Here is a 21,249-nt window from a genome sequence, read left to right as displayed (position 1 = left end):
ATTTTGAGCAATGGACACAGCGAAGCGGAATTTATCAGGTTGGGGAGAGTAGCCAGTTTTACGGTCGACAAAGCGTCGGGTAGTGAGCACAGGGTCGCATGAAGGTTGTGCACAGTCCCTGAACAGCAGCAGACATGGAGGGGAAGAGATGGATGAGGGCAGGCCTGGAAGTGAGGAAGGCCCGCAAGACCAGGGTCACACTGATGGGAAAGCAAGGCAGCGACAGAGGCAGCAACTACAGGGTGACTGCATAGTTTCTCCCTTCTCAGAGGGAGGCAACAAAGGAGCTATGGAGAAGTGTGCTTCAGAGCAGCCCAGAAGGGAGTGTAGTGGCGGCAGAAGAGGAAGGGTATATCACTGCACCTGAAGAGGAGCGGGAAGGTAGGAGGCCAGCTGAAGGGGCTGAGGACTGGCTGATGAAGGGGAGCTTTAATGAGAGGATTAGATATGCATTGGGGAGAGCAGGGAGAGAAGAGGTGGGGGGGGGCTCTGAAAACGGCATTCATAAAGCCCCTGAGGCAGGTGGTGGAGCCCTCCAAGTTAAAACCGAAGGAGTCTAAGGGAGGGAAAGAAGGCCAGTGCCCCCCTCCCGAGGGAATAAGCCTCAATCCAATTGGGGACTCAAGGGTATCAGAGCCGCATTCCCAGGCCCAGCCACCAGTATTGAAAGGCACAGGAAGGAAACCTTCAAAAGGGTCATTCAGTAATACATATCTCGAGATTACACCCTTGCTTAGATCTGTCTTTAACATACAAAGCAAGGAAACAATGTCTGGAGAAGATAGTGTGGATTTGAGTGTTCCTCAGTCAATGGAGGTGATAGTGGTAAGGGGGAGATCCCCTCTCTCACAAAGATGGTTCAAGAGCAGACTCCAATATCGAAAGTGAGAGTTCCTGATGGAGGGAGCCTATAAATATCTCAAGAGGCAAACAGATGTCAGTGCTTGGCTGACATGTCAGAAGCTGCGGTGAGTACTTTGTTGGGGATGGAGACAGCAAGTACAAACTTCACAGGCATTACGATGACGCCATCTTCACTGCCAGATGCACAGCATACATGCTCTCTGGCTCATGCGGTGGGAAGGGTGGATGCCACTCAGCCTTTGATCAATGAGATACCCCCCCTGCAAACCTCTTGATGGGTTCTATGTTGCCCAAGTGAACCAAAGAGACATACAGGAAGTGTTTGATGGGCTGGCCAAATACTTAGACTCACTGGTGCAAAGGGCACAGGTTCTGGAAGACTCTGTTTCTGAACTGAAAGTAAACTCAACATCAGATAGGGAGGAAATAAGTATGTTGAAGGCAAGGTACAAGGAGAGCCAAAACAAGCTGGAAGCATTGGAGAACAGTGCTAGAAGAAATAATTTAAGATAGTTAAATTTCCCAGAGGGAAGCGAGAGGGAGGACATTAAGTATTTTACATTAGCCCTGTTAAGGGCTACTGGCATCTGGGAAGGGCCAGAGGAAATATTGGCTAAAGATATCCAGAGAGTTCACCGAGATCCATAAAAAAAAAAACAATTAAAGCAAGCCGCGTAAACGTTTGGTCAGTTTCCTCGCCTACTCTATTAACGGAAGTATCCTTAGTAAGGCACTAAATGTGAACTCTCTGAAGGGTGCTGGTTTCCCATTTGAAATTAGATCTGATATTTCCCGCAACAACCTGAGTAGGCAACAGGAGCTGGGAAAAAGATCGGAAGATTTTAGGAAGGTAGATGGTACAGCACAGCGGAGGTTCCCGGCCATGCTTAGAGTGATGTTCAAGAATGAAATGTATAGTGTTAGAGAATGTGAGGAAGCAGACAGCCTGTCAAGACAGATTAGAGAAAGCCAGGAGACTAAGCCATACCAATACAATTTAGAGGCTTTGGATTACTTTCCAATCTGATGTTTTGTTTCTATTTTCTCTGTGTATGGCTCTGGCTAGTGCTTTACATAAATTTTGTCTTTTGCGCTGGTTTATGTTTTGCGATTCCATGTCACATCCCAATGTATTCCCAAATATGGCTTTTTTTAGCCAATAAGAATTTGGGGAGGGTTCTGCAGGGAGGGTAGCTGTCAGGGGGGCATGAAAGGAAAAAATTCAAATATTTGTCCTCAGATAATACATGATCGCTGAGAAAACGGTGTGGATGACATAAATCATAAAACTTGTCTCGCAATCCAGGAATGAGGGTAGATTTTAATACAATTTAAATTTTTTCCTGGAATGGTAATGGACTCAGGGAATGAGGTACAAGAGACAGAATACTTCAGTATTTGAGGGAGTCACCAGCCCAGGTAAAAGTTCTACAGGAATCCCACTTGACTATACCCAAGTGTCAGAAGACTTTTAGGTCACAGAAATGGGTCCATCAGGTAGTATGCACTGACAAAACTTGCCAGACAAAAAGGGTGGTCATCCTGATAAAAAAGCAGGCAGTTATTATGGTATAGCATTATAGGTCAGATAAGAGGGACAGAAGGGTCATCGTAACATTAAGGACTGTTGATAATTGTTACACTCTGGTGGGATACTATGGTCTGAATGTGAAAGATGTGGCGCCCCAGCAGAATTTGTGACTAGAACTGATAGGCAACCCCTACCTGCTAATATTGACAGGGGACTATAATGCAGTGATTGATAATTCTTTGGATATATTAGGTGATAACAGGTCCAAATTGTGTACTAAAACGCAATCAAGCATAGAGCATATGATGAGACAGATTAGCCTTTGCGACATTTGGAGAGTTAGGGTAGGTACAGAGCAAGGATTGACAACTTTTTGGTCAATCAGGCTATTCAGGAAAATGTGCTTAGAATAAAGCCCCTAGCAGCTCATTTCTCGGAACACCCTGCGCTGAAGTTAGATCAGACAAGAAGAAGGTGGACTTTAGACCACATGTTACTGACAGATCAGGAAGTGTTAAGTAGATTAAGGGGGAAGGTGGTAGAGTTTTTGGAGACTAACATTAACTCAGCTAGCACCCCTGCATGTAGTTTGGGATGCCTTTAAAGCCTTTATGAGGTGTATCCTGATCAGTATCTCAATGCAGAAAAATCGAGACTTTAAGAAGGTAGTGGTGGAGTTAGAACAAGAGTCTTTATAGATAGGAAACATTGGGAGAAACTGCAATTAGAGGAGCCTAGTGAGGCATTGCTAAGTGAACTACGAGACCGCAAGCTCATGCTGATGGCCGTTTGGAATCAAGGGTGAGGGTCAGATGGGAGGTGAGCAAACTGGCACACTTTGAATACAGTGAAAATGCAGGAACGCTTTCAGCTTGGACAACTAAGGGGGATCAAGTGAGGAGTGAGGTGAGGGAGGTGAAGTGTAAAGCCACAGGGAAACTCCTAACCAAGAGTTGGGAGGTGGAATGTGCTTTCCTGGACTTTTTAGGCTCTCTGTATAGAGAGGACCTGAGAGTATTGGAGGAGCAGGGGAAGGAATGGTTAAATAGGCTTTCAGTGACTAGGCTCTGGGAAAAAGATAAAAGAAATGTAGATCAAATGATTGCCCAGGTGGAAGCTCAGCAGACAACAGATAAAGGCAAGAGGGGAAAGACGATAGGCCTGGATGGGCTCCCCAATTAACTCTTTAAGGCTTTCAGTGGAAATTATTACCCCGTTACTGAACCAACTATTTGGAGGGATTTTAGAAGAAGGTGCTCCCCTGCCTAGGTCTTGGGAAGAGACCACGATTACTCCGATCCTTAATCCGGATAAGTAACCAACCTCGTGAGAGTTTTACAAACCTGTCTCTCTCCTTAATTGCAATTATAGGATGTTTGCAAATGTAATGGCGAACAGGCTGAATAAGGTGATGGGAGGGATTGTACAAGAAGATCAGAAGGGTTTTATGAAAGAGAGATACATGCACAATATTACCCATGAATTGATAGCTGCCATAGACTTGGCTATGGCAAATAATGTGCCACTTGCAGTTATCTCGCTAGATGCCACTAAAGTGTTGGATAGAGTAAATTGGCAATACCTAAACACACTTTTAGGTAACTTTAATTTAGGGGAGCAGCGTCTGGATTGGCTGAGAGGCACGCGTTTGTGAGCCCTCTCCAGCGCAGTCTTGAGGCATTGGGTGCCGCACATGGGTGGCACACTGGTGGTATGATGATCAATCACTGTGGCTTATGTGAAAGCCATGCAGACGGCCCGATTTCCTCTTTGCTGATGACAACCATGACGTCGCAGCAGACTGCCAGGCCACACACACCTCGTGTTCACTGAGACAGTGCCTACTGCTCGCTCGTGCTACCACCTGAGAAGTGTTTCATAACAAAGTGTGGGGCAAAGAGCTGGCAAGGAAGCCTCCGATTAAACATTTGTGAGCTGCAACAGCGAGCACCTTTGTAAAGGTAGAAGACTTTGCTGTTTGTTTTTAAATAATCATAGGTTTACCTATGAAGTGTCTGTAGGCTAGGTTTGTTTGTGCACTTTTTTACCTGCCGCCTGGAAGAGAAGTACATATTATACAGATAACAGACAGAATGCTTATGTGTGGTCTAAAGAGTAAAATACAAATGCGCGTCACAAGTGCATTTATAGTTGCATGTTAGCCCTATTTTAAAAGAAAACTACAAAAAAAGTATTTTGTATGGGATTTAATGGCAGGAGCTCACTAGCATGTCATTAACTTTAAAATTCACAGTGTAAATGAAAAACACTATATGAAAATGTATTATAAATAACACTTATGCTGACAGCTGCTTGTGTGCACAAAACAGTCTTAAGACAGTGGACACTTGTCACGTGATCAGCGATGTTTGAAAAAGGATCCGCTCATACGAGTGGCATGCACCTTATGCAGATAGGCAAAGGTGGGTGGGGCAGGCCGAAGGCTAAACGTTTCTATGATGTTCTTGGAAGGGTATTTTTACGGCTATGCTGGAAAGCACATTCCACTGAAACGTATCATTTGATTGCACTGTAAAGTTGAGTAGTCTGTCACTCACTGGAACTCGGTAGCCATTTTAGTAGTGGTGCCAGCTGCATTTGCGTAGGCTTTCTCCCAATGCAAACATGTATGAAAATAAATATGTCACTTGTTTCATTATACTTGTTGGTACCAATCACTGGTTTACACCGAGGGGAGATTGAGAGGGACACTTGCAAATTAAGGAGCGGAATGAGGGGGGGGGGGGAATTGAAAAAAGGAAGGGAAAGTATGGATGTAAGAAAAAGAGAACAAGAAACGAAGAATGAAACAAAGGAAATGCAAAAGAATGATGCTTAAATGACAGTGTGAGAGGATTCGTTTTGTCCTCCTAAAAGGTAAAATGTAGAAATATTCTTTAGTTAAGGTGACACCTGCAGGCATAGAAACATAGAGAGGAGTAGGGTGAAATATGTGTCATAAGATAACATTTATTTGTAAGGCACACATTCACACACGCTTCAGTCACTTGGCGCTAAAATGACAGATGTACATTGTTACCCAAATTAATGGTTCTTTGTGATGATCACGATTCAAGTTGCTCCTAGATTTCTACTGCAAGTGGACTAACCCTTCAAGTATTGTGAATACTTACAGGGTATTGAGGATTAAGTTGAGGGGGTACATGTCAGTGGAAAAATCTGGTTTGTTCTGAGGTGCAGTCTATAGCGGCTCGAAGCCCCATTGACACCCTGTGACCGGATCCGGAAGTTGGCCAGTTTTGTAACCCAGACTCTCTGGGATGCATGAGCTGTGCTCGTCCGGATGAGCTCCGGTGCCAAGTGCACCACGATCTCCCTTCTCTCGGAGGACACTGTCTGGTATTTGCATAAATTTTCGCCCCACTTGGAGCGGGTTTTGCCCCACAGATTGATATGCAGTGTAAGAGGGAAGTTTATCCTGGCAGAGGCTGCAGATGGGTGCCCTCAAAACATACATGCTGGTGTTTGTGCACGACAGGTAAAAACCCCATACCAACTTGTCCACACTTAGGCTCACCAGTACGCCAGGGCACTGAGGGGCACACACTTCAGAAGTGGTTTCAAACTTTCCATGCATACAGTATCATGACTAGACGCTGCGACCATGGGGTGGAAGTGGACGACTTAGATGAAGGGGGCACTTTTTACGATTGTATCATTGAAAAGTGAAGGGCGGGCGCTAATTTATAGATTGGAGTAGACGGATGGAAAGGAAGATAGAGGCAGACTCCAGATCTAACAGCGCGCACACCCACACTAATCTTTGTTTCCTGGGCGCACTCATCTATCAGGCCACGAGTGATGTAGTTCCCAGATGGACTATAGGGTTCCCCAATGCACCATCTCTCTGTTAAAGGAAAATCCAAATAATGCCTTGTCTCAAAGATGCATTTCAGATTTTCAATAATGACAGACAAAGGGCTGGAGTTAAAGATTGACTTAGAATAATTATGCAAAGTACAAGGCACAGAATAGTGACCAATCAATTAGCAATATAGTCAATGTGCAAAGCCCAATTACAGAATCCTGACAGAGATTCATCTTCTAAGAATGGGAACCTCCTCCTTACACCGTAAATCACACTGTTTTTTATAGGGTTTTAGACAAAAGGTCCACACATTCACTACATTAGTACATGATTCTCAGGCTCATAATCATCAAGAATCAAGCAAAAAGAAACATTTGCCAAAAGAACACATTGAAGGATTCTCTTACTATCACATTACATTGGTTTCAGTGTTCACAACATCTGATTCATAAATACAACCGTCACATAACGAGTTACTTGGTCTGGGAAAGCTAAAATCGTCAGCGGTACTCAGCAATGCATTGTATCTCAAAGTCTGTTACGAAGCTCTGTGATTATACTGAATAAGCAGCTACCTATGTTATATGGCATCTTTTTACTAATGTAATAACTGCACTTTCACAATTGCTTTATTAACCTTCCTGCTTTCTCAAATTTGCTTGAAAATGCACCATTTGTCCACTCTTTTTTCCAAATGTTCTCGGGGGAGAACCCCCCCGAACTCCACGTAGGTTGTTCCAGCTCGCTCGCTACGCTCGCACGCTTTGGTGGCGTATGAAAAATGATTTTACGCCACACCACTTTCAAAAGTCACCAGCCGCCACTGTTCAAATCAAAATATACTGCAATTATGGGCCCAAATTGAGAATTTCAGTGGAAGGTGGGTATACTCAAAACTGACAATTTGTGAAAAGTGTGTTAAGATTCAATAATCCTAATTGCATTTTAAAGATAATTATATTAGCAGTATCAGGTCAGTGTTTCACAAGCTATTCTGAAGTTATTATATATTTTTTATGTATTAAGGTTTATGCGTATTAGTCACTTGATCTGCATGGATTTCATAGTGACTTTTAATAAGGTGTTATAAACATATCTTTTATCAATAACACGTATTGATGCTTGAAAAATGATGACATCTTTTCCTTTCCTTTCTCTCTTCCAACTACCTATCTCCCCCTCTCTCTCCGTTAAATATAAAATTAGAGTAGACTGTGTCAGATCATATTTAATAACTAAATGCAATTGTTTCTGCAAATGCTGCAACCTCTACAACATTTCAAATCTTAGTTATTATTTTAAGCTTTCAGATAATGTAGCTTTATTAAGTTGTGTTCTGATATTCTGCTGGTACATTATATTTTTAACTTCACATTATTTTTTCACGAACATCTCCTTCTAACAGATTACTATCACAGACGACTACTCAGCCCTGCCGGCAATTCTGCCACGGACTCTAGTTTAGGCTTAACACGCCTTCTTAACAACGGTGAGTCTCGCATCATTGATGCGAGACTCACCGTTGTTAAGAAGGCGTGTTAAGCCTAAACTAGAGTCCGTGGCAGAATTGCCGGCAGGGCTGAGTAGTCGTCTGTGATAGTAACCTGTTAGAAGGAGATGGGCAGTTAACTAAACGCGGCGTTGGGTTAATTTAAGGGCTAGTGGGCGAAAGGGGAAGAAGAAGAAACTCACCAATGTGTAGTCGATATAACAGGTTTCCGGCGATGCGGGGAGCTATAATCCGTCAGTGCGGCAGCTACCAGGAACAGCGTGCGTGGGTGTATTAGGAGGAGAAAGAGATCCCTGATTGGTTGACCGCAAGCTAGGGTGTGAAAAGCGAAGAGGGGCAATAGTGTATAGTGGCGGCCATCTTAAAGAAGTAGAGCAATCACTATAGTACAGGAGTTTGACTGTTATAACATGAACATTTGCAGTGATGGATACATAAATATTGAATCAAGAGCGATTAAGAGAGGAAGGATAGAATAAAGTAGAGTTGCAGTATACTCAAAAGTATAATAGTTGTAATAGAAGAATAATTCAAGGATAGAGGTGGCCATATTAAAGAGGTGAAACACGTGAAAAAGTGATCATAAAGGAGGAATAATGTATTTGAAGGTCACAGTATATTATATTACTAGCAAGGATGATAGCAGTAGAGGACTCATTAAAACAATTCAGCTGAAGATTAAAAATTACAGTTGCATTATATTACACAGTAGGGTAATCACAGTAGAGTTCCACTGAGGCAATCCATGCAAGGGGAGGACAGTATGTTATATTCGGAATCAGATAGTAGTTGTCCAGTCCTCAAGACGATTCAATCCCGTGTTGAGGCTATCAGTTTTCAAGATCCATTTTAGCTCCTCTTTGTTCAACATTTTCGTGATATCGCCACCCCTAGGTGGTAACTTTACGACAGAAATCACAGTCCAGCGTATTTCATGCTCAGAATGTTGCTTTTCTAAAAAATGTTCAACCAAGGGGGCTGTGAGAATTTTGCATCTGATTCTACTCTGGTGTTGAGAGATTCGTAGGCGGATCTTTTGTGTAGTCTGGCCAATGTAAATTTTATTACTTGGACAGAAGATCGCATACACGACATTGATAGAATTGCAATTCGTCAACATTTTCAATTCATTTCTAATGGTGCCAAAGACAAAAGCTTTACATTCAATAGTCAATGCACAAGCTACACAGTTACCACATTTAGCGTGACCTTTTAGTGGTGGGAGTGCCCAAACGTCATTTAAAGTATTGGTGGTTTTCTTATTAGTGGTAATAGGTAGAGCTGCACGCACCAGGTGGTCCTTAATATTTTTGTTTTTCTTGAATGCGATCAGGGGGCGCTCTAAACAGAGGTTGCCTGCATTCAGAATTGACCAATTGTTAAGAATGCTTTTACGTATGGCATTGGACACTGTGGAGAATGTGGTGACACAAACCAAACGATTGGAATCAGGCTTTGATTTAGGTTCTAAGAGAGTCTGATTTGAAGAGGATCACATTTCAAAGCAATTCCACTTTACCCTCCCTCAAGGTATAGTACAGTGGTGTAGCTGGGGGGGAGGGGTCACTTTTGAGTGGAATGGAGGAAAAGGGCTTCATACAGCACAGCACCCTCCATCTCTCCGCTCTCTTTGCTATGTAGAATTCAACACAGAACATCTAGGAGCCGGTGGCATATGTCAAACTTTATACCTATTGATACGCTTTGAAACCTGGCACACTTTTGCAGCCGTATAACTGGTAGTGTTTGCAAATAGAAAAAGGAGGGTTTGCTGGAGAAAAAAAATCTCAAACTGTACTTTAATATTTTTCATTATTCAGGCCTAGGATATATTTTCCCCATGGCCCAGGGTTTTGTCACTAAGATGCAGCTCTTCAAAAAATGATTTTTGGGGACTTGCTGCTGACCATGTGTTAGAACTGGATCCTTGGCGTGGTTTCCCCTTTCTTTTTGCCTCTACCTTATGTGTTTTGTGATGTTGTGCTGGAATTCGTTTTTGCTGGTTTAGATATTCTGGTCACTTTATCACTGCTGACCAGTGCTAAAGTGAATGTGCTAATGCGTAAATTGTAATTCTGATTGGTTCTCCATGATTGGCATATTTGATTTACTGGTGAGTACCTAGTAAAGTGCACTATGTGTGCCTAGGGCCTATAAATCAAATGCTACTAGTGGGCCTGCAGCACTGATTGTGTCACCCACATGAGTAGCCCTGTAATCTCTTCTCAGGCCTGCCATTGAAGTGTCTGTGAGTGAAGTTTAAACTGCTTTGTCAACCTGGCGAGTGCACAGACTTGCCAAGCCTTAACCTTTCCTTTTACAACATGTAAGGCACCCCTATTGTAGACCCAAGGCACCCCCATTGGCAGGGTGCAGTGTAGGAGAAATGTAGGACATGTACTGGTGTGTTTTACATGTCCTGATAGTGAAATACTGCCAATTTCGTTTTTCACTATTGAAAGGAGTAGCTTTCCCATAGGTTATCATTGGAACTGCCTTGTAACATTATACAAGTGCAACATTCAATTGGGAACAGCTAGAGATTTGGAGTTTGGGCTCTCTGAGCTCAGAATTTAATAACACATCTTTTAGTAAAGGTGGTTTTTAAATTGTGTGTTTGAAAATAACACTTTTAGAAAGTGGGCATTTCCTTGTTTAACCATCTTGTGCCTCTGCCTGCCTGTAGAATCAACATTTGGTTTAGATTGACAGGGGCCTGTTTGTGCATTCACTCTAGACAGTCACACAAAGGGAGTTGAGGTGTGCCCTACAAATCATGATGGCTGATGGAACTTCCTGAGCTAGAGTGGTGGGAGGAGCTGTCACCTACACCTGAATATCTGTGCCTGGCCTCTCACAATGCTGTCTCCACCCCACTGGAGTGTGTCTGAAGCCAAGACCAGTCAGGACAGGGACTTATGCACTACAAAGAAAAACATTTGAAGTTTGCCTACTTCAAAGGCCAAGAGGGGTATAAGAGGGGGACTAAGAGGACCCCGCCAAGAAGAAGAGCTGCCAGGAGAAGTACTACCCCTCTGCTGTGTGTTGCTTTCTTGGTTTGGCCTGCAGTTTCTGCTTCTGTCTGTGGGCAGTGGAAAGGACTGGGCCTTTACTTTATGCAATCTTACTTAAGAAGATTATACAAGGGCTTGAAGTAGAAATTGCTTCCTGTTAGGAAGTCTCAAGGACACAAATACTTCACTTGCAGCATCCATGAACTCTGCTGGGAGTTCTGACCTGCCTTGTGGTGCCCAATCCAGTTCTGGACCCTTGGAGATTGTTTTGCTGCTGAAACCCTACAAAATAGATGCTTCACCCTTCCAGCGACTGTTTTTCCGATGCAGCACCGATGTGCAGGAAACATTTCCATGCACGGTCACCGTGAAGCAGAAGAAATCGATGCAGCGCTTGGCTGGTGCCTAAAAATCTGCCACATGGCAATTTCAGCGCACCGTGTGTCTGAGACCACCGCACCAACTCCGATGCAGACTATGGTGGGCGGCTGAAAGAATCAACACATTATGAGACTGCGGCTAAAGAAATCAATGCAGCTCCTGCTTGCCGCTTCCGCATTGACCTCCTTTTCTGGATTTCAACGCTTTGCACCTGTGCGCCAAGTTTTCCAATGCATCACCCTCAGACCAGAAACGTCTTCGATTTCGAAGTCTTGCTTTCCCCCTACAGTCCGCATTTGATGCAACACTTCTCCTGCATGCAGCAGAACTGACACTTTGCCTCCCCGTGGTCTCAGGAATGGACGCATCACTGTGTTTTCCAATGCTTCCATCCTCTGCGGTTGTTTTGCCTTGTGGATTTTTAAGCATTTGAAGTTCTTTGTGTACAATTACCGCACCCATAGAGTTCTTTAGACAGAATTGCTTATAACTTTTTTAAAGTCATATTTTGAGTTGTGTATGTTGCATTTTGTCGTGTTTGCTCTTTTTTGGTATAGATAAAGATAGTTTATTTTTCTAAACTTATGTGGTGTTCATTTGTAGTGTTTTCACTGTGTTACTGTATGTGTTATTTACAAATACTTTACACATTGCCTCTGAGATAAGCCTAACTGCTTGTGCCAAGCTACCAAGGGGGTGAACGGAGTTATCTTAGGTGTGTAATCCCCTTATCCGGACTTGAAGGAAGGGTCCCTACTTGTTCAGGGTAAATACCACTGCCAACTAGACACCCCCATTTCTATCACTGTGAAGTGGACTGTGCTAACCATGTTGATTATTGTGCCAGTCGAGATTTTACATCTAATGATCATTATGTCAAACTTGCTAAGACCAGTGGATGACTGTAAGAGCTGCTGGACCTGTGGCAGGTTTAAAACTCCCCATGCTTATGCTGCTGCTCTTCTGATGATAGTTCTTGTCTAAATGCCGATATGTAACATATGCACTGCAGTCATTGAGAGCACAAAATTAGAATTGCAAGTTCATGTTCTTGTTTTTACAATGATTTAACTTTCTAAATCAGAGGAAATGTGCCCTGTTCTGTGGAGATGTTTATTTTTGCAGTAACAATTCAGTAGCTCTTGCCTGCTGCTGGATCAACTAAAGTAACACCCTTATAATGTATCAATATTCAAGGTTGATGTTGTTGCTAGCAGAACTGTGTTTTATTCATATTTTCAAGCAGCTATTGCCCAATAATGAAATGTCCTTTCCACTTCTTTGTTGGTTAAAAGTCCGACTTGACTAATAATTTTAGGAGGGTTTCTAGAGTGAGCTTGGTTTATGTAATAAAATATATAACTTGTTATTTGGTTTATGTAACATATCTTGTTAGAAATTAGATTTCTGGTTGGCTAGGGCAAGCTCCTAAGCCAGACAGAAACCACCACTCTAGTCAGGGCAAGGGAGTTATACACCAAAGATAACCCCTGCTCACACCCTTGGTAGCTTGACAGAGCAGTCAGGCTTATCCCAGAGGCAATGTGTAAAGCGTTTGCGCAACACACCCACACAGCAGAAATACACTAGGCACAACAAAAGAAACTCCACACAAGGTTATATAAAAAATACCCTTTGTATTACTCATAAACACATTAGAATGTAATCATATATGTACACTTTGCCGCCTGGCACTAGATATAACGTTACAGGAGATTATACGCATGACAGGGCCAATCGGGCCACTGTCAGAACCATCACATGTCACAATTGTACAGTTAGAGAAACAACCCATAACTACTGGCCAAGGTGCTCTTAGCACCACACATTAGGCATAAATCCTGAGGCATAAACATCCTGAATTAGCCCCAGTACACCACAGTAACACTGATAAGGTGCACACGGCTCTGTAAATATCACTGCTCAGGGGCACAACATGCCATCATATCCCCGAGAGCCCGCTGGCAGTTCCAGCACCTCTGCGCTCTCTACCTGGACTGTTGGGTAGTTCTGTGGAGACTCCTTGCTCCACCCAGGCTCGGAGGCCTCTGTCGAGGTTCCAGCCCCAGTCAGTGAGCCTAATCAATCAGGGGCCCCTGCGGGGTGTCTCCAGGAATGCAGAGAAAGAAAAGAATGCCCCCAAAAGTGAGGCTTTGGGGCTGAGGGTTACTCCAGCAGCTGCCCACTACCAGCCGCGGCAGCTGCTACCCTGGCCACGATGCGGTGACGCCGACTCGCCTCCTCACCTTACTTCTTTGCTCTCTCATGGCCTTGGGGGAGCGCTGCTTCCCCCATGTGGAACGACCAAAATCTCCTTCTCACAATGTTGTTGCGCGCCCGGGATCCTTCGGGTTCCCATGACTTCTGGCGACTGGCACGTCTTGCTTATGCATGTGCTCTCGCTGCACGGGCCACACCCACAGTCAGGCAGGGTCTTCGCCTGACTTCCGGCCAGATGGGACTTCCGGAGCGAGGTCTCCGTTGATTTGCGAGGAATGGTGCAGCTCCTTGTTCTGCGCCGGCTGGGGGATCAAGCCCTATGTGCCCCCGTCAGCGTTCCAAACCCCCTGGGCACATTAATCCTGGGGCACTTTCTCCACCGCTTCTCCTCCGCTGCAGGAGAAAGGGACTGTAATCCAAGTGCTCCCAACTACTCCTCTGAGAGCGCTGTGGCCCAGGCAATGGGTACAACAGGCAGCACTCACAGGATGCTCACACCTGCAGACACCAGCAGGGAGCAGGTAGCACTTCCCTCAAAGAAGTGCACAGGCAAGCCAGCACGCTGGGGCTCCAAGACAGACAGCAAGCCCCTCAGCTGCCAAGCAGAGCAGCAGGTCAGTCCCCAGCTGCAGTTCCTCCTGGCAGTCTGGCAGCCTGCGGGCCACACAAGTAAGCACCAAGCAGTACACAGTACACATGGGGTCACAGCCCCAATATTTATACCAGACAGGTTTTTGTTCTGCCCTGGCACAGGGCTTGGGGATCCAGTCAAAACCAGTTCTGGGGGCACTCAATATTTTATTTACAGTGCACAACAGTCCCCTTTGACATTGCAGGTCCTGGCCCCAGACACACCACAGGGGGGCGGAGCCAGCCTTGTACAAGGCAGGCACAGACCTATTCAGGGTCAGGGGCTACTCCTCCCACTACTCCAAATGCCGATCTGCCTATTCAGCCTAGCACTGACTCACCCATCCCCTCTAGATCCACAGCACATCCCCAGTCCCTGTCACTCCAGAGCCACACATGCAATACACATCAGGCAGGCACAAAGACACATACCACACAGAAATGCCAACTTCTAAAAGTGGCATTTCTAAAAAAGTGACAGTAAATCTGCACAAACCATTATGTAGCATGTATTATCCCTATTCCAAACATACCAAACTTGATCACGCTGCCCCTCTCATATCAGGAATTACCTCTGAAACACTTATCAGGGAATCCCCAATGCATTCAGGGCAGTGAGAAACCAAAATGGCTGTTTGTCACTACCAGGACATGCCACACCGTTAAGGCACATGTCCTACCTTTTACCTACAATGAGCCCTGCCCATAGGTCTAGCTAGGGTCTTCCTACGGGGTGACTGATATGTAGTAAAAGGGGAGTCACAGACGTGGCACTCACTTTATGTGCCATGTCACAACGGCAGTAAACTGCACGCACAGGCCCTGCAATGGCAGAGGCCTGAGATAGGTTTTAAAGGCTACTTTGGTGGGTGGCGCAAGCAGCGCTGCAAGCCCACCAGTAGCATTTAATTTACGGGCCCTGGGTATATGAAATACCACTTTACAAGGGACTGACAGGTAAATTAAATACGCCAAACAGGTGTAGACCAATCTTACCACGTTTACCATAGAGAGCACATGCACTTTACACTGGACGCAGTGCTAAAGTGCCCAGAGTCCTAAAACCACCAACACCAGGTCAGGAAAAATACTAGGAGGAAGGCGTAAAGTTCAGGGATGACCCTGCAAAAAGGGCCATGCCCAACATATCTTTACTAGTACAATCCATGATACCACTTTACACCATACTTAAGACCTGATTCTTTGGTGCTGAAACGTTACAGGGGTTGATTTCGGCATCCAGGGGGCATATTTAAAATGAAATGGCGTGTTGGGCAAGCAATTTTGCTGCACTGAGCTGCGTCATTTAAAAAACGCAGGGATGCGCCGTATTTACAAGAATACGGTGCACCTCTGTTCTCTCCCCCGTGCCGGCACACAAAAAGCAGTAATGCACTAACGCAGGCACCCTTGCATCAGGGTGCAAGTGTGCCTGCATTGCAGGGGTGATTGTGTTTATGCAGGAAGAAACACCTTCCGGCACAAAATGTATCATTAATGTTTTTTTGCCGTTTTGCTCCTTCTGTGTGTGCTGCAGTGCCTCAGATTTATGAACTCTTCTAAATCTGGGGTAGTGTCAAGAAAGGCATGGGTGCTGCGTCGGAACACTCACAGTAACTCCCATGACACTCCCCTTTGATGCAGAGTACAGCATGAAAGAGGGCCATATCTACCAGGCCCAGTAACGAAATGCAAAGTGGCTTTGCATTGCCTTGTAAATATGGGCCAGCATACAGCGTCAACGGAGCGTCAAAAAAAGTGATGCTCCAGTTGCTCTAGGGGCTTATAAATATGCCTCCAGGTCTTTCCTTTGCTTAACTTAAAGATGGACTCCTTGTCAGTCTTCTGATTTAATCAATCTCTCCTCCCATAAAATGAGCAATCCCTATGACTGTTTGTTTTTCTTTTAATATTTGTCTTATGCAAGACCATATTTGGTACTGGCTTTTAACAAAAATATGGCTCAGCTTACGTTACCGATGCAAAATTAATTTTTGCTTGCATTTTGAGTATGTTGAACTGATTTGCCTTTTTTAGGATCCTAAAATTAAATTGAGCCTTCATGGTTTATACTTGAATCTTTTCCAGCGTGGATTTTTTTGTGTGGATTTCCTCTGTGGGTTCTCTGGGATTTCTTGCATTTTATGTCTACGGCTCTCGTCTTTTATTAACCACAAATATCCCTGATTCATCTTATTAGCGTTTTTAATGGTAAAACCGTTCCTTTTATTAGTCAACAGTTTTTGGTAGAAGAGGATGGTTATTAGCAAACTGGATTGTTATTAAGGGTCGGCGGAATTTGCAAAATTGACTTTCGCAAATTATCGCGAAATTGCGCAAAATCTCCGCGAGCATGCAAAACTTTCGCGAAGATGCGGAGATTGCTTTTCCCGCCCGTTCGCGATGTGTTTTTGCATGCTCGCGGGGAAATAAATCTCCAACTTGCACATGCGGGCGCTAATGGGCGCGGCCAACTTGCTCGCGATGCTTAGTTCCTGTTCGCAATCACATTGACATGTTCGCGATCGCAAACTCTCACGGGATAGCGCGACCGGCTACCAACAATCCAACATCTTGTGGTGCGTGCAAACGGATAGGAAAACTCGTCGGCGAACGCAGAGACCCGGTAAGACGCGACCGCGTGCGCGAGAATGCATTTTTAAAGCACAAACAAGAAAAATACTTCCGTCTTGCGGCAGGTTGCGAAAGTTTTGACATTTTCGCGCTCTACGCGGAGTGCGGAACTGTCAAAATATCGCAAATTCCACGAGTGGAACGAAATTTACCGCTCAGGCCTAATTGTTATCACAGAATGGTGACAATTTGGTGCACATTTCAGTGAAAATCTGTCATTTGAATTGACACTTTTATATCTTGCTAGAGATGAGGAGATCCTAACATCTCTCTAGTACCAGATCCTGAAATCAAGTGCTTGATCCTGATGTACCAATCCTGTTGAAGTAGTTGCTGCAGTTGTATTACATAAGTATTGATAAGATTTTATGAAGTGAGTTGTGTTGTGTGTAGCGTGTGGTTTCTTATGTGGCTTGTGATGAAATGAGCAAAGCTCATGCTGTTGCCTTGCAAAGTGTGATTTTGAGTGAGTTAATTTTTTTGAGACAAGTTTGAATCAATCACAGTGTTATACAAAATTGTTCATTTCATGGTTTGTGTCACGCTTGTGGTTGAAGTTGAAATCTGCATTGTATTATAAAGTGCTATGCAAATTGTTTGAATTGTGTTTGATGAAAATATTGTGATTTTTGTTTAATGTGTTTTCTGGGTTTGCAGATTCAAAGAAATCCAAGATCGCAAGATACATTTTTAGATTTTCTATTGAACGCATGTAGAGTTGTGTCAAAGTATAAGACCTTAATGGTCTCCTTTTGATTGATCTAGTTTGGATTGTGCCTTACATTTCTTTGTGCATGTTAAATAGACACCCTATATCAAAGAGGGATTGCCACTGGTCAGAAATCTGTCTTAGTGAGATTGAAGGTGATTTTAGTGTTTTCCCAAGTTTGCAGTAAGTTTGATTTCCTTTCCTGTATCTCGGTAGGCAGACAAGATACAAGTTTGTATTTTGTATTGATTTGTAGGTTGGATTCCCAGTCTCATTTTTAAATTGTATTGTTATTCTTTATTTGTTTGCATTGGTAGTATATATACTCAACAATTTTGGATCTGGAGAGCAACTCCAGGTCCTGGATGGGTAGAGCGATTCTTTCAACTGTGAAAGAACAGTGGATACATACTCCCTTTATAATAACTTGAAAACAAAGTGGTATCCTCCCTCATAGAGATAATCTAGTAAGGAAACAAGAAACGATTTATTTTTATTGCACCTGATCTAAAGATGGAGAAAGGCAAACACTCTTTTTATATATAAAAAAAGGGTTTTCCTTTCCCCATCATTAGATCAGGTGTAATATAAGTTGTTTCTTGTTTCGTTACTAAATTATCTCTATGAGGGAGGATACCACTTTGTTTACAAGTATATATACTTAGCCTAATGTCTACATGAATATGCATTCTGCTTTAAAAAAAAAAATCTACAGCTTCTGCTTGTGAGTGAAATAATATTAAACCCAAAGGTTTACTTGTCATAAAATGTTATAACATTCAGCACTCTGGACTTGTTTGTGGATTAAAGATTGTAATTAAATTAGTGCTCATTACAGAAATATGCATTTTCATTTGAGTGATACTTTTAATGTGAGAAAGTTAGAGTACTTGAGGAGTCCTATGTATGATGCCAAGTCTGAGTCTAGAACTGCTCAGTTTGAGGCTTTGAATGAATGGGATCATATGGTAAATGAAAAAGAGCTCCTGAAAATGACAAAAGACGAGATTGGAAATGCAGTGAGCAATTTTTTGAATGTGAGACGGTGTATGCAAAGGAAGGCATGGAGAAAAGACATGGTACATGGTGTGTGAGTGTTTCCTGTGATTGTTTTAAAGAAACAAACAAGAGAATAAAAATGATGACATGGATCAATCCAAAAGTCAAAAAGAGATTCATGGGTCGCTTTCTAATGATTCTGATGACGAGGATGGATTTTTACATAATTTGTTGAGTTCAAGACCACCTCCATATAATGATGATTAAAGTCTGAAGGAGAGAGGAGCTGGAGAGCTGAATCTTGCTTTGCCAGGACTTAGGAGATCAGTACTATTACCCGTTTTCTATTTTAATAAAATAAGAAATACTACATGCATTAACGTCTAAACGTCATACGGAGGATCGGCTGGGAGAGGAGGAGAAACATGCATCATAGCTGTACAGGTAAGAAAAAAAAAAATAATTTTATTCGAAGAAATGTTTAAAGAAGAATGAGAAGAGGGGATCGGTTACTATTACTATTTATTTGTAAATATTACGAAAAAAATGCGTTGTACTTGTTTGAGTAGTAATTTTGAGCATTTTTAATAGATTACTATACATTTGCAAAGTAAAAGCATGCGCACTAAAATCATGCGTAGTAATAGTAATTGTGAAGTAAAAACCTCGTAATAAAAATGTGTGCAGTAACGGTATGCTAAGAAACAACATATATTCAGACTAGAGTGGTGCAGATGTAGATGGGGAGGTGAATGGCCGCCCAGTAAAATATTAAATGGCAGCATTAATAAAAAGTTGTTGTATAATATTACTGACTTGATAGTTTATTGGTGATATGTAATTTGTGATTTATTGGTCATATGTAATTGAGAAGTTCAGCACTGCTCAATTTATGTGTGCATTACGTAGAGTAAAAGATAATAATGCCATAAGAAGCTGCACATTTAAGGCAGGCCGCAAGTTATGTTAAGTCTTCAGCAATATTGAATAGATGTAAAATCTATTGGGATCATATTGTATGTAGGGACCACTGAAGTAACTTGAATCACAAAATGAGCATGTCTTTTGTGTAAAAGAATATAAGAAAAAAACAATGTGCTAAAGCAATGCCAACAAGGCAGTCAATTATGTTTTAAGTAAAAAGCATAAAGAACTGCACTAATGGTTCAGGCATTAAATGAAGAGAATCCCAGAAGTGAAATGAAAGGGTGAACACATTACTATGACCCTAAGCTACAGTAAGGTAGTGGTCTTATTGAAAGAAAATTGAATTTCTTATCACACCATAGGCAGCTCAGTGTGTTTGGATACAGCACCTTCTTCTGTATACATTAAATATAGTGAGCTACTTTGTGTCATATTATATGGATGTGCGACTTTTAATTTTCTACTGCTGCCCTTTCTAGTAGGTCATTTTGGAATGGTTTGTGTTGCAAATAGACCCTTTTTTTGGTGGTCACCCGCAGTATTTATTTTGTTTTGGACTCTGATGGTAATTTCGAACTCCAATACTGGACACTGCTATTGACCACCCAGTGTTGGTGCTCTAGCCTGTAAAACAAATTTGAAAATGTCTGAAAACCACATTTGGCATATTGTATTGTACTTTACGGCCATTGTACATGGTGTAAAAATGCACCTATTACATGTAGCCAATTAGTATGAGATACAGTATTCCCTACCCACAAGATGGTTAACCCTACAAAGATGGACCCAGCCTTGCACAGAACACAGCTGGACCTATAAAAGGATACCAGAAAGTCTGAACCTGCAACACATGGTATCTGTTACCTGTGAGAAGGACTGTAGGAGTTTGGGTCCCTTTCTACTTAAAATCCAAGGACAGAAAGAGCTCCAAGGATCATAAGAATGATCCCCAGGAGCAAACAAAAAAACTTAAGAGGACATTCCTGTGAAGAATACCAGCAGATTAGTGGCAACTGGATTGAAACTGGAGTTTGATGTTGGATTCTTCCTGACACCCTGAGCCTCTGTCTGTGCTGTCTCTTGAGGCCCTGGGGACCTTAGAAATGTACACCTGTGGTTGTTTGGGCATCAGTGAAACGTTTGTCATTTTTTAAAATTGTTGCCTCCATAGCACCAGAGCTACTTCAGAATGCTTTAGAAAAAAATATCCGACTGACAGTCCCACAGCATCAGATTGGATTTTAGCTTTGTCGCATGTGGAGATCTCCACAACTCAGAAAAAATGGCTAAGTCCCATTCTGATAGAAATCTCAAAAGATCCAGAACGCCAATGATACCAACCTGTTTCAGGTATCTGGCCTTCAATTGACCTATGGCTACAGTTAGAGAGGCATCCCACATGATAGGATTTTCTTCTCAAAAATGTATTAAGTCCCATTCTGCACTGGGCCTTAGAAGAAATGTAAACATTTTTCTTGAACTAAGTGACAAAGTCCCTTTCTGAAGTTGAACGTAGAAACTTTTTCAGAATTATTACTTCCAGACTTTCAACAGTACCTGTCCACTTGGTTCACTTGACCCAGGTTCCATTTCATTGTGTACTTTGCTCCGGTCTATCACGTTCATTGACTTATGTTGGGTGCTTTGCTTTTCAATGAGCTATTTCTCCTTAATTCTTGAAAAATGAATTTCTCCAGTTCCCCATGCTGGATTTGTATCATTTTGGTCTTGTTCTACTCATAAAGTTTCCTCTTTATTTTAAAGTTGGTTGTAGAGTTTTTTTCGTGTTTTATGTGACTTTTTCTACTGTTTATACATTGCCTAAATATTTTACACCGATTGTCTTTGATTTAAACCTGACTGCTTTGTACCAGTGTTATAGAGATTGGGCACAGGTTTAATTTATTTAATTTGCGTGACATCTAGCGTGAGGTGGTCTTTTCCTTTGAGCTGAGGAATAATTCACTTTCCTAATGGTTTGAAATGCAAAAGATTGTAAAG

This window comes from Triturus cristatus, chromosome 2_2, assembly GCF_964204655.1.
Source record: "Triturus cristatus chromosome 2_2, aTriCri1.1, whole genome shotgun sequence".
Lineage (NCBI taxonomy): Eukaryota > Metazoa > Chordata > Amphibia > Caudata > Salamandridae > Triturus > Triturus cristatus.
Note: the sequence above shows the minus strand (reverse complement) of the source record.